The sequence below is a fragment of the Panthera leo genome, chromosome A1, assembly GCF_018350215.1.
Source record: "Panthera leo isolate Ple1 chromosome A1, P.leo_Ple1_pat1.1, whole genome shotgun sequence".
Taxonomy (NCBI): domain Eukaryota; kingdom Metazoa; phylum Chordata; class Mammalia; order Carnivora; family Felidae; genus Panthera; species Panthera leo.
In genome coordinates, this window is record NC_056679.1 from 44,474,752 (window position 1) to 44,490,409 (window position 15,658).

At 34.4% G+C, this 15,658-nt stretch overlaps 1 protein-coding gene across 2 annotated transcripts in view; it reads right to left on the reverse strand.

Annotated features, from left to right (window-relative positions):
• KLHL1 (kelch like family member 1) overlaps positions 1 to 15,658 on the reverse strand; it is a 353,595-nt gene that overhangs the window by 100,545 nt on the left and 237,392 nt on the right. The gene's annotated exons all lie outside the window — the stretch shown is intronic.

The following is a 15,658-nucleotide window of genomic DNA, read 5'->3' on the forward strand; positions in this document are numbered from 1 at the left end:
TTGTGTCACCTTTTTGTCTCTTTATGATAAAGTCACTGTCATTTTACCAAAATGAAATAAAAATAAAAATAAATAGATGAATGAATAAATAAAGGATAATTGAAGAGAGAATTGCCTAACAAAGGGGTAAGTGGAGCATAAAAGAGAACAGTGATAATGCTAGAAGGGAAATTATAGTAGAATCACAGACTTTCTTACCCTGTTGGTTGAGGATTTCCTCTGGAGCTTTTACCCCCAGCCTGTACTTGCACTATTGGGCTTCCTGTGCATGCAGTCTGACCTTGCTCTCATACCAAAAAGAATGCTCTTAGGCAGATAAGCAGGGAGGTTGAGAGGTTGCTTGTGGTGGAACCTCATGAACAAGTACAGAAACTGTCCATTCCATCCGCCAATACGTTCAAGTTGGGTCAAGGGAAGGTGGCGTTTGACATACAAGTTTCCTAGAAATACTGTACAGAGGTTTATTTTCTTCTATAGCTGGGGTTGGAAAACTTTCTATAAAGGGCCAGATAGTAAAAAATGTAGCTGTGGGTCTCCTTTTGGGTCTATTTGTTATAACTATATGATTATTATAGAGTAAAAACAACCACAAACAATAGCTAAACAAATGAGAGAGGTACAATAAAACTCAATGGCTATTGAAATATGAATTTCACAAAATGCAAATAGTCACTAAATATTTTTCTTTACATTTTTTCCAGTTAGCTTTTTTTAAGTTTATTTATTTAATTTGGGGGAGAGAGAGAGCACAAGCTGAGGAGAAACAGAGAGAGAGAGAGAGAGAGAGAGACTGAGAGAGAGAGAATATCCCAAGCAGGCTCCACACTATCAGTACAGAGTCTGATGAGGTACTTGAACTCATGAACTGTAAAAGCATGACCTGAGCCGAAATCAAGAGTCAGATGCTTAGCAAACTGAGCTACCCAGGTGCCCCATCAATTCTTATGATATAAAAACCAAAGCCATACAAAACCGATAGTGGGCTAGATTGGGCCTGTGGGCCATAGTTTGCCAACCCTTGCTCTTAGATGCCAATATAATACAAGCAAAATGCCACCTAACCAATGTTTGTTGGTTATAATAAATCAAACAAGTCTTCATTTTTGAAAGAACAAATTGAATTTCCATATAGCAATTTGTGTACCAGTTTTATTAGAGTAGCCTTCCCTACTCAATCTTCATAAAACAGCAACACTGGCCCCTCATCCTGTACACCCCCTCCCACTTTCTTTATATTTCTCTATAACTAACCATCAAATGAATTATTTCATACTAACATGTATTTTTGTTTATTGTCTCCTGAATATAAGTTAAGCTATGACAGGCCAGTGACTTTTGCTGTTTAGTTGGCCAGCACAAAGAACAGTGACTAGAAGTTTGTATGAATATTTGTACCAGAATTAGAAAATTCAAAACGAATGAGTTGGTAATCTGGGAACCCAAGAAATGCTGAGGAACCAGCTATAGCAGTGAGACAGTTATAGTCCAATTTCATAGGGGCGCCTTGGTTGCTCAGTTAAGCGTCTGACTTCGGCTTAGGTCATGATCTCACAGTTCATGGATTCAAGCCCCGCATCCAGCTCTGTGCTGACAGCTAGAGCCTGGAACCTGCTTCAGATTCTGTGTCTGCCTCTCTGCCCCTGCCCTGCTCATGCTCTGTTTCTCAATCTCTCTCTCAAAAATGAATAAACATTAAAAAAGTTTAAAAAATCCAATTTCATAATTAATACTTTCCAATAATTGGGGCAGAAATTTAAGGAAAAAAAACACAACAAAATCTATTTTTTCCTAATTTTGGAGAAAAAGTGATAGCAGAATTCTCAGAAAGTTGAATTTTCTAATCAAAATGTGAACACCTATATAAAAATTATTTTAATCTAATAGAATTATAGTTAAGACTGTCAAATATATGAAGTTGTTATTTATTCATGACCATGCTTCATAGGTAGACATTGGCAATGGTCACCTGTAAACAAGAAACTTAAAAGGAAATTAGAATTTTGTACAACAAAAAATGTCTCTAACTAAAACCTTATGACAATAGATGGAGTCAAGCTTAAGAGTAGTATACTAAATGAAAGTAATTTATTTGTATAACTGCTATAAAATAAACTTAACTTAATTATCCTTAAAGTATAATATCTGCTTTTAAAATTTGTTTAATTTTTTTAACGTTTATTTCTTTTTGAGAGACAGAGAGAGCATGAGCATGGAAGGAGCAGAGAGAGAGGGAGACACAGAATCAGAAGCAGGCTCCAGGTTCTGAGCTGTCAGCACCGAGCCTGATGTGGGAATCAAACGCACCAGCCGTGAGATCATGATCTGAGCCAAAGTTGGACGCTTAATAGACTGAGCCACCCAGGTGCCCCTCTGCTTTCAAATTCTTATCTGGATAAATATTAAATTGATACTGACAATTCAAATTTATTATTATTTTTTATTACATTTATTTATTTTTTGAGAGACCTAGAGAGACAGAGCACAAGTTGGGGAGGGGCAGAGAGAGAAGGAGACACAGAATCCGAAGCAGGATCCAGGCTCCGAGCTGTCAGCACAGAGCCCGATGCGGGGCTCGAACTCATAAACCGTGAGATCATGACCCAAGCCGAAGTCGGACACTGAACCGACTGAGCCACCCAGGCGCCCCTGACATTCAAATTTTCATGCAAAAGCATAGCTAACTGTTTTTATAAGTGAATTTCATGTTGTTCATAAACTTCCTTTCAAATGAAACTTTGTCTAGAGGTCAGAAGCTTACTAGTGTGATTTTTCTTCTTAGGTGTCTTTGTTCTTTGAACCATCAAAGTCTCAACCCCAATGACTAGAGGCTTAAGTGTGGACAAAAATTTACTAGTGATGAGGGCACGGGGGTGGTTCAGGTGGTTAACCATCTGACTTCGACTCAAGTCATGTTCCTCTATCCCCTTCTCTCTTTCTGCCCCTAACCCCACTCATGCACACACTGTTTCTCTCTCTCTCAAAAAGAAATAAATATAGAAAAAAAATTACCAGCAATGAATAATATATAACTCTTCAAAATATTACTCCCACTACCATTTACTGAATCAGTGTTCAGTTAAGGTTTTTATATGTGTTCCTGTCGGTATTTGTCACAGTGTCTCAGAGATATGAAATACTATATTATTCCTACTGTATATGAGAAACACTAACATTTGGAATACTTATCTTACCAAAGCTCACACAACTCTAATTGTCTCATTTTTACTAAAATGAGTAAATGGCATGCACCAAAAGGTGTTTCAGGTTGTTGGTGAGGAGTTAAGCCTTCAAATCTATAGTTAAGTCCTGAAATAATTGAATTTTTAAAAAATCCCTTATATTTCTAGTAAATGCCCATTAATAGGGACTTACATAAATATGTATACATGTATGTGTACATTATGTACTTATATGTATATATAACTATATTTTTCAAAAGTTAAATCTAGTACAGGAATTTATATTTGGTTTGGTGTTTTGACACAGAATGGAATGCTCAGCTTTTTGTGTATAATTTGCTTTTATTTAAAATACAAAGTAAGTGCATAAATGTACAAGTATACTCCTACATGACACAGATACTGGGACTTTCTGAGGCATCAACATTTTCACTTTTCCTATCTCCTGCTTATTGCTCCAGAGAAATTGCAATTGGAATCACCTTCATCATTGAAATTATTATCTCCCTCTCTCAGCAGGCATGGTTGGATTCCTTGAGTAATATATATAGTTTACATGACTCCAATGTGGTAGAGTAAATTAAATGTGCTTATCCCCTTTGGTATTTATTCATGAAATTTGCTCTCACACTTAAATTGCCTCTTGGTGGATATATCATTATTTGTATGGATCATTATCTATAAGTGTACATTTGTATTTCTGAACCACATTAATGCTGCATGGTCTTAAAGAATTCCCTAGAAGTTAGACACCAAGACGACTTGAGTGTAAAACACAACTAACATACAATCCTTCAAAAGCTTTGATGTTAAATAAAAATATATCCTGTAATTCTGGTGTATCAAATAATATTTCATATTCATAAAAGATGCCAAAACGTCCAGGTTGCTATTCAACATACGAAATGTTATTATTAGGAGGATAAAACCATGAAAAAGAAAAAAAAAGTTTAGTAATGATTAGGCACAGTGAAAACAGCACTTTTTGTGATTTATTTAGTCACATATTTGTATAGTTTTTAAGAAGTAAAGACATATTTGCAGTGGTATTTTCCACACATTTTTTTTTTGAAGATCATGTATCTTATAACATCAGCTGATATACCTCTTAAACATAAATGTGCAGTGGCCACAAAGAATAGGCATCAACAGATGTTGGTGAGGATGCGGAGAAAGAGGATCTCTTTTGCATTGTTGGTGGGAATGCAAGCTGGTGTGGCCACTCTGGAAAATAGTATGGAGGTTCCTCAAAAAACTAAAAATAGAACTACCCTACAACCCAGCAATTACACTACTAGGCATTTATCCAAGGGATACAGGGTGCTGTTTCGAAGGGACACATGCACCCCCATGTTTATAGCAGCACTATCAACAATAGCCAAAGTATGGAAAGAGTCCAAATGTCCATCAATGGATGAATGGATAAAGAAGATGTGGTATATATATATACAGTGGAGTATTACTCGGCAATCAAAAAGAATGAAATCTTGCCATTTGCAACTACATAGATGGAACTGGAGGGTATTATGCTAAGTGAAATTAGTCAGAGAAAGACAAAAATCATAGACTTCACTCATATGAGGACTTTAAGAGACAAGACAGGTGAACATAAGGGAAGGGAAACAAAAATAATATAAAAACAGGGAGGGGGACAAAAGAAAAGAGACTCATAAATATGGAGAACAAACTGAGGGTTACTGGAGGGATTGTGGGAGGGGGGATGGGCTAAACGGGTAAGGGGCACTAAGGAATCTACTCCCAAAATCATTGTTGCACTATATGTTAACTAATTTGGATGTAAATTTAACAAAATAAAAAATCAAACAAGTTAAAAAAATATTATACTGATTGACAGAAACTTTAAAGAATGTGAAATGTGTGATTACGTCCATATGAAGTTCAAGAATAGGCCAAACTAATTTAAGTTGAAAAAAATTAAGGAGTAATTCTCTTTGGAGCTGTGGAAGTTGGGGCTGATTAAAAAGGGATATGAGGTAACTTTCTGGGGTAATGGCAATGTTCTCTATCTTGTTAGAGGTTTGAATTATATAGGTATATATATTTGGAAAAAAAACTAATTTAAGGTTACACTTAAGATTTATGCATTTTACTCTATGTTAATTTCACCTAAAAGCTCTAAAAATATTCAAATCTAGTTAATAAGCATGCCAATGTTTTTAGGGTGAAGTGTGTCTATGTCTAGAACTTTGAATGCATTACAAAATTTGATGGATGAGCAAAGTGTTAACTATAAAATCCAAGCTGAATATATGGATATTCACCGTATGATTCTTTTAACTTCTATATGCTCACAATTTTTATAAAATTTTGGGAAAATGAAATACTTAAAAAACTAATGTTTTCAATGTAACTGGATTGGTGTAATAAAAGTGGTAAGTATGAAATGCTAAGATATTATAAAAGATGGACAAGATGCAGCTAAGGGGTGGGAGGATTTTAAGTAGGGTCAGACTAGTAAAGGCAGGGGTGATGAAAGATAAAAGACACTGAAACAAAAGACAATGTACATGTATGGATAGTATTGCGACTTGTGTAAAGCTTCAAACCTGAGGAAATGAGTTGTGAAATTTGATAAAGATTAGAGATTTTATATCAAGACATTTTTGATGGAGAGAAAATAGGCAAAATCTGCCGGTTAAATTTGAAATGATAGCCAGTGAAGGATACATACACTAATAAAGAATGGGCTGTATCTAGGTGACTAATGAAGGATTATTATTATTATTATTCATTATTTTGCATTTAGTGATTATGCTAAAAGTCATGACAAATTGGTTTGCCAGTAGTGAGCTGGATATGTAGAACTGAAAGAGACTAGAGGTAGGGAGATCATTATGTAGCTTATTTATGTGCTGTGAGAAAAAATAAGTTTATCTGAGAAACACATGCATTACCCCAGGTTTGTAGGCATAAGGTGATAAAGCTTCAATCAATGTAGTGGAAATGCTGATGTAAATCAGGCAGGCTCTGATAACTGATTAGTTATGGAAGGCAGAGCAATTCTGATGAGAGACATTTAAAGCCAAGTTAGATGGAAATATTGCTGATAGGGTATATTCTAGACAGGATATTAATGGCTTTTTATAGCAGGAAGTATAATGACTTTGTTCAAATTACACTGCTTTTATTTAATAATTATACCATGTATTTTATATGTATCTAAAAGTTCCTTTTTTCACATGGATAATTTGTTCTTTGAGGAAACAATATCAACATAAAAGTTAAACAAAAAAGAATATTTTGAACACTTTTAATAAACTTTTATTTTTAAAACAATATACTGAATGTGATCTTTATAAATTTGTATTCATGTATGTGAATATTCTGGAGATTAAGCAAATACATGTATTTGTTATCTAAAAATACTAATTTAATAATTCTTCATATCTATCCTTAGAATAAAATTTAAAATACAGTCTGAATTCTTATAAAATGTCTATTATATTCCATTTTGAAGATGTGTTATTGAAAGGTAAAGCTTCTGAGAAATTGATCAAATAGAGAATTTTAAATTAAGGGGAAATACTTAAAATATTTATAATTCTGTGTGAATAAAAATTAATTTACAAAACATGAAAGAGAAATAAATATAATAGAGAATATTTAATTTTCTCAATTACCTACTTTCTTATATTCCTAATGTGTTCCCTAGAGAACTAGTCCTAAATGTCAGTAAAATCCTAAAGAAAAATCATATTAAATATTAAAAGTACATCAGGCTTTTATGGTGGCATTTAAAAAAGGCACTTTCAACACATCTCATCGTTAATAGGTTAAATGTGGGCAAAAGGGTAGGAGAAATAACACTGATCTTGGAATTACACAGATCTCTTCATTTAAAATCTATCTTAACATACTTAGTAAAAGGTACAAATTAAGAATGTTTCTCAGGGGTGCTGGAGTGGCTCAGTTTGTTAAGCATCCAACTCTTGATTTCAGCTCAGGTCATGATCTTCAGTCATGAGATCCAGCCCCTGGTAGGGCTCTGTGTGGAACCTGCTTATAATTCTCTCCCTCCCTTTCCCTTGGCCCCTCTCCTGCTTGGGCATGCTCTCTCTCGCTCTCGAAAAAAAAAAATACCAACCTTTCTCAAAATCAAATAATTAAGAATATGCTCTCAACATGTTTGTTGTACAAAGTAAATGAAATTTTGTATATGGTGATGCTTAGAAGTAAGTATTGAAGGGGGCACCTGGGTGGCACAGTCGGTTAAGCGTCCAACTTCAGCTCAGGTTATGATCTCACATTTTGTGAGTTTGAGCCCCATATTGGGCTCTGTGCTGACAGCTCAGAGCCTGGAGTCTGCTTCGGATTCTGTATCTCCCTCTCTCTCTGCCTCTCCCCTGCTCACACTCTGACACCCTCTCTCTCTTAAAAATAAATAAACATTAAAATATTAAAAAAAAAAAAAAGAAGTACTGAGGGTCACCTGGGTGGCCCAGTAGGACTCTTGATTTCAGCTCAGGTCATTATCTCATGGTTACTGAGATCAAGCCCCATGTGGGGCACTGTTCTGAATGGCAGAGCCTGCTTGGGATCCCCTCTCTCTCTCTCTTTCTCTCTCTGCCCCTCCCCCACTCTGTCTCTCTCACTTTCTTTCTCAAAATAAATATTTAAAAAAAAAATAAATAGGTATTCAAAGTATGCCATTGATGAAATAATTTTAACATTTTTCAGTGTTCAGTTACTGAGGACCTGATATAGATTCGTGATATTTTTTTCTGCTTGAAGGATTATATTAGGAAAATTATTTAGGTAATAGCGATCTCCTATTTACAGTTTGTTTTTTAGATCTTCAATTATAAAAAAGGAGAATTTCATATGAACACAATTTATACTCATAAATGTTCTACTTCAAAGTTATTGCTATATATATATATATATATATATATATATATATATATGTACAAGATTTGTTCATTTTGGACATCTACTAAGATCAGTTAAATAGGTTGTAAACTAAATATGACAAATATTTACCAAAAGCCTACTAGAAGTAACAATATTGATCTATTACATTAGAATAAATATACTTATTAATTTATACTTGTAGTTCTGAATATCTGGTAATTATCATACAGATCCAAGATGTATCAATTTCTTTTTTTTTAATGTTTTATTTATTTTTGAGACAGAGAGAGAGCATGAGCAGGGGAGGGGCAGAGAGAGAGGGAGACACAGAATCTGAAGCAGCCTCCAGGCTCTGAGCCATCAGCACAGAGCCCGAGGTGGGGCTCGAACCCACAAACCGTGAGATCATGACCTGAGCCGAAGTTGGACGCTCAACCGACTGAGCCACCCAGGTGCCCCAAGATGTATCAGTTTCTAATTAAGCTTGAGTTTGAATTACATTTGCTATCAGGAGAATGTGTGGGGATTTGATCAAATTGCTAGTGAATCATCATCTATGTTGTATTTAGCTGTTCTAATTTAGTACATGATATAATTTAATACTTTGAGTTAGAATTATGATCTCTATTTTAAAGATTTAGACTTTTAAGTTATATTTGAATAGTACTCCCAAATTTGTGAATACTCAGAATTATTTAACCATGGATGTATCAATTATCTACTTTATAAATATGTGATAGATAGGAAAAAGGCTGCTAACAGTTGAATTCTAAACAAAATACCTACGTTGCAAAAAGTATAGGACATAAAGAGGTAAAATAATCTATGAAGAAAAATTCTAAATGGAAAAGAAAAAGGAGGCTTCTGTTTATTGGAGAATAGAAGACAGCTGATATGCCCTCTAGTTATAACACCAAGACACCTGAGAAAATTACTATCATAACACTATTTTTTTGCATTGCTGGACTTCAACGAAAGTGAGAAGGGCACAACCAAATATCTGAAAGAACAGTGAGATAAAACCTGAGAGAGAGCTAACCAAATACAAAAGCCAGTACTTCCTTAGGAAAGATGTCTACACCTGTGATAGGATCTGGAGCACCTGCCCTTGGCCTACCATAACGTGGAAGAATGAACCAGAGGCTTTGCGTGAAGTCTGGAGCTTTGAAGAGGACTGACAGGACTTATGTCAGTGGTGCCCCCAGTTCTTGGTTAAAGCTAAACTTGTTGGAGGCAAACATCCCAATTGAGTCCTCTCAAAGCCCGACGAATGAACTATGACTTCAAAATAATATTATCCAACAGTAAAAGAATCAAATTAACAAAAATGAGACTTGTCAGAAACAACAGACAACACTTAGACTCTCAATCTTTTAAATGTTGAGATTATTCATTACGGAATAGAAAATAAATATGTAAAAACATTTAAATAAATAACGGATGAAATTTAAAAGTAAGTAAGATGAGAACATGAATGATTATTTTATAAATCTCACAAAAGAGAGAATTTTCAGAAATGGACACTGTTGAAATTACAAATCCACAGGGGTCTCTGCATAACCAGGATGGATAAGCTTGTATAAGACTATCTTCATGAGAGTAACCATAAAGTGACAGTTTTAAAATACTCCAAAAAATTAGCTGTTTAACGACATTAGAGACTAAAAAAGGCAGCTAACACTTAAGAGGTCAAAGACCCATAGAAGAGATGAACATTGAAGTGAGCTGAACAATTCTTGGTCCTTTTCCCCATAAGAAATGCTCATTCACAAGCAGCCAGAGACCAAGAGCCCTGGGAATATTCATTGCACAGGCTCCTTGGCAGTGTCATGGTGCAGGGAAGATACTAAGTGCATGCACTTCTACACAACCAAGGCAGTTAGGACCTTAGCCTCAAAAGAGAGAATGGTGGGGCATTGTTGCTTGTCTTCTCTGTGCATTTGCTGCTAAGACATATCTGATGAGAGGCAAAAATCTAGGCAGAAGATAGTAGCTAAAATGCTAAAAATTAGCTAGGGTTCATTCTTCTGAAAATAAAAGGGTATTCAGGGCCCACAATAGATGAATGGCTCTCACATAGATATTGAAAACAAACTAGGGGTAGAGCAGTCCTCAAAATACTTCATTTTAGTCTCAAATCATCCAATCGTGATTTGGAAGATGGGTTTTCCTCTTACTCAAGTGTCTGCCAAAATGAAAGTAAATTCTCTCTGAGACAATGTAATGTTATTCACAATTTCTATATAGAGGCATCATTTTTCCAGAAATCGCCAAGTATCGCTATGCTATTATTTACAGCAAACTTGTAAAAAATTAGCTTTATTCTAAATAAATAAATATAGAAAAAATATTAAAATAAAGAAATAAGGAAAATGAGAGGATTACCCCAATGAACTGTTTCTATTGAACTTTATACTATATGATATAGGCAATTAGATCAAGACAATGAAATAGAATTTGGAAAAATAAAAAAGAAGGAACTAATATGTCATTCTATATCATTATATACATGATTTTATACTTAAGAATTCAATATATTCAAAACTCGATTATTACTAAGAAAAAATATAAAGTTATGTCAAAACATGGGAGCTCATTATGTAATTTTTTCTACTATTGTTATGCTAGAAAATTTTTATATTAAGGTCTTTTTGTAAGGCAGAAAATTGGTTTAGAAGACAATCTGGCCCTATGGTATAATTTGGTGATGCTATAAATTCTTATAAACTTTCCAGAAAGAAATTGGCTCATATGTCACAACCACTTTACCTTCCCACCCAGTAATTTTTCATTTGGTAAACTTTATAAAGAACACTCAAATGTTAGGAATAACTCTTGATGCATGCAGATGCTAACGATCACATCATTTAAAGAAAACAGAATTGGATCCTACCAAGTGTTTAATAATAGGACTAAGCTCAAAGAAGCTGCGGTGTTTCCATATGAGTAAGAATTAGTAAGCTTCTTGATATGATGTATTTTAAAATTTTAATGAAATATAAATTAACACATGTAATACAAATAATGAATAAAAGCAACACAAATAATAATTTCAAGTAGGCTAATAAACCAACATATATTTAGAACCTTATCTAGATAAGCACAGAGACCGAGATGAAGACAAATGTAAATAGGTATATCTCTATATAAATGTAGATATATAGTTATGGCTGTACACACTCATACACACACACGTGTAAATTGGAGAAAAGAAATATACCGTGCTGTTAACAGGGATTGTGCTTAAGTTATAAGCTCATACTTGATTTTTCTTATCTATACTGTTGTAGTTTTATCAGATTTTCAATATGTGGTTTACTAGATTGAAAAAAGTTATCTCCAAAAAAAAGTACTATTTTCTGATAGGTACAAAACCAAACTATTCCTATTTCTAAGGAATTGTCTAATAATCAGTTAATATCAGAATATATACCCAATAAAGATATTTTCATGCCAATATTTTCCCTTAAACACTATCACCAAATTTTATTTCATAGTTTACATGACTCATACATAAGTCAATGCAAGCACTTGAAAGTAAACAATTGGTGTTTTATCTTTAAATCAACCTTTTTAAAAATTTATGATGATTACTGTGTGATTTTTAATAAATTTCTTAGCAAAACACCCAATTGATCAATACAACTCACTGCACTGATTTAAATCTGTATTTGATTTCAGTTGACATCATTTAAAGAAAATCAGTCTCCTTATAAAAACACCTTATGATTATTGCCTTTTTAAAAAATATATTTAATTTTATGTCCCCTCATTTCTCAATTCATAGTAGAACAAATATGAATACTTATAATAATCTTTTTTTTTTTTTTTTTTTTTTTTTAAATTTTTTTTTTTTTCAACGTTTTTTTATTTATTTGTGGGACAGAGAGAGACAGAGCATGAACGGGGGAGGGACAGAGAGAGAGGGAGACACAGAATCGGAAACAGGCTCCAGGCTCTGAGCCATCAGCCCAGAGCCTGACGTGGGGCTCGAACTCACGGACCGTGAGATCGTGACCTGGCTGAAGTCGGACGCTTAACCGACTGCGCCACCCAGGCGCCCCAATAATCTTTTAATTGGACTTAAAATGTGCTATATATTGCTATGTTCTTAAATATTTATTTTTCAGTATTTTTCTGTTATAAAAGTGAATTAAATCCTGCTTTCTAAAACACTGCAAACTTCTGTTTATGGCTTGAGTCTTTTTTCTCATTTGATTCATCATTTTTGATGTTCATTTGAACATCAACATCAAAAATGAACATTTTTGAATGTTCATATTAGCATAAAAGGTACTTACCATATATATATCATGATATAAATATAAATGTCATTTATATGAATATCTTTTTGTCTTCTTCCCTTCCCTGTGCCGTATCACCGTTATTTCACAGCACCCTGATAGTCTCATGTCTCCAAAGTTCCTACATGCCTTGGCCTTATTCCACATGATTAGGAAGGTCAGACCAGGTTTCTGCTGAGTCCCTTGGGAGTCCCTTTGGTATGAAACATGTTGGAATGCCTTGTGTTTTACTTTAACCTCTTTACATAATACTTCATCTCATTTAATGAATATAATTTTTACAGAAACGGATATAATACTGAGAAAGAGTAAAGTATACTAGAGATTTTAAGTGACACTCTTGCATTTGAATAGGCACCCCCTGATTTCAAAGGCTGCTTAACCAGACTTTCAAGACCTCTGTAGCTACAAATCAGAATTGATCCTGTAAAGTGCCTCACTGAAGCCTACTGTGTCTCTCCTTCACTACCATGCTTTCATTTCCCTACTGGCTATAATTCAGCCATAAGGGATTTCACTCCATTTTTTGGAAGATGTCACTTTTCTTCAACACTAAACATTCTCCTTTGATGTACCTACAGTCTGGAACTCCCCACCAAGACCAACCTCTCATTCCAACAATGTGCTAAACTAATGCCTAATAGTTCTTTAGATTTCTGCTGGGAAAACGACAACAACCACAACAAAAGAGCAGACATGTTCTGTGTACTTCCTTACTTTTCTAGACTAGACCAGGTTTGCTCTTCAGCCATTATGCTCCTTCCACCTGCAATTCCCTTTGTATAACATTCGTTTCATTTGGGTGTTTGTTTACTATTTGTTTCCCCAGATTAACTTGGTAGCTCTGTGAAGTAGGGGTTATATTCATAATGTTCACCGTGGTACACAAGTTCTTAATGCAGAGCCTGGCACAAAATAGATGTACAAAAGCTGTGCATCAGCACTGAATGTGTACACATATGATTGTAAGAAGAAGGAACAGAGAAAACCATGCTCTCAATTTGCATATCTATGGAGAATCTGCAAGCGTTGTACCCATAGTTTATCTATCGCATGCGATGTCATCTTAATCTCAGGAATTATGGAGCTGAAGAGGAATCCAACAAAATGTTTATATAGCCCTATATATAGCACAATATAAATGTGTAAATAATTTCAAAAATGCCACACTGAGTATTATGTATTGTGTTACTTTTCAAAATAATCATGCCAAGTAAATTCCAATTTTTTTTGCTGTAGTTTTTTTCTTTTGATGTTTTTTGCATTTTATTCCATTTTTATTATCTTCCAAGAAAACACAATTTTAAGATAAAATTTTAATGCTTATTTAAAGATCATACAAGTGAATAAGGTGTAGAAATCACTGTTAAAGCAGTAAAAGCATGATGCAAATAGGAGGGATTACCTTGAAAATGTTCTATTTGCCCTTTAAATCCCTTGAAACATTGGGCTTTTATATGTTTCTGCTTCACTAGGAAAAAAGGATCTCTGAGGTTTGGTATTAAGTTTTAGATTTGTATCTAAGTTTATGGGATATTAATATCTGATTCCTATAGGGCTAAGGATATGGTAAAAATTCCTAAAGGTTCCCTCAAATAATTTTTTTCTGTTGTATTGCTGATTTAATCTGGAATATCTTTTGAAACCTCCTGTATTATCACATTCTTTTACGCCTCTATCTTACTGAATATGTGTAACAATAAGTAAATTGTTGGTATTTTCAATTCTAAAGTGAAAGAAAACTCAGAATCATTAAGAAAGATCAATTTTTAAAGAATTCCTTCAATCTCAAAGACTGCTGAGAGAAATTCAAATGCTGGCAACAGTTTAACTCAGTAGACTCCATAGTCTCATATTCTTCTATGCTATAACAACGTGAAATCACCAGATTTAAAAATTCGAATTCAGTCATGACCTTTCTTTCTTTAATAGTACAGTAATTTTTTTAAACATTCTTTTTTTTAATTATTTATTTTGAGAGAGATGGAGACAGTGCGAGTTGGGGAGGGGCAGAGTGAGAGGGAGACAGAATCCCAAGCAGGCTCAGCACTGCTGGCACAGAGCCTGACCCAGGGCTTGAACTCATGACGCTGTAAGATCATGACCTGAGCTGAAACCAAGAGCTGAACACTTAACCAACTGAGCCACCCAGGTGCCCCGATAGTATAGTAATTTTTGTATCTATTATGTTTATTATTCAGCCTTCATCAGAAACAAAACAGATTCAATAAATGTTCCTCCTCTGCCTCTCCCTCCTCTTCCTCCTCCTCTTCCTCTTCCCTAACTCCTTCCCCTGCTCCTCCTCTTCTTTGTATTCTTCTTCTTTAGAAAAAAAAGTATTGTGTGCATATTTTCAAGTGGAATGGTTCTTGTATGGGCACTCTTTCTGTAGAATACAGTGTTCTTTATTATTTATTTATTTATTTATTTATTTATTTATTTATTTATTTATTTTACAGAGAGAGAGAGAGAGAGAGAGCAGGGAAGGAGCAGAGGGAGAAGGAGAGAGAATCTTAAGTGGGCTCAATGTCCAGTGCAGAGCCCACTGGGGGCAGGCTCTCAAGACCCTGGGATCATTACCTGAGCCAAAATCAAGAGTCAGATGCTCACCTGACTGAGCCACCCAGACACCTCTAACACAGTGTTCTTTAAAAAAATAATCACTCATTTGACTTTAAAATTTGAAACATCATAAAGCCACCACATATACATATATGTGTACTCATATATATGCATATATAAATATAAATTACCTAGTGCTCATTTAATGTGATGGCTATGAAAAGTCAATGTCCCAGTAAACAGAAATTACACTTGTCAAAAAATAAACAAGTGAACACCATCTAACAGCCAGCCACAAGATATCTTCGTGACAGACAAAATATGGGAATATGTGTCTTCCCTAAATTATTTCCCTTTAGCTGCTGTTTTGGGATCTCAATTCACAATGGTGGAAATAAGTTTTGTTGCTTCCCTCTAATTCTTTAATAACAAATATATTTAATAGAGATTGAACATGTGACCACACTCTGTCGTTGCCAACTTTTACGTGTATATTAAATGTATGGTGGATAATTATATCACTTACCAAATACAAACATATGACAGTTACGTTGTCTTGTGAACTCACAACATAAGATAAGCTGAAGAAGACAAATATTCATTGATCTTTTTCCACTAATTACAGAAAAGAATGAGACCTTCAAATGTATGTGTTCAACTTTTAAATGAATCATTCAATTCCCTTTGAACAGCAAAATTGGTAATCACAGTTAAATTTATAAAATATAACTGTCACAGTCA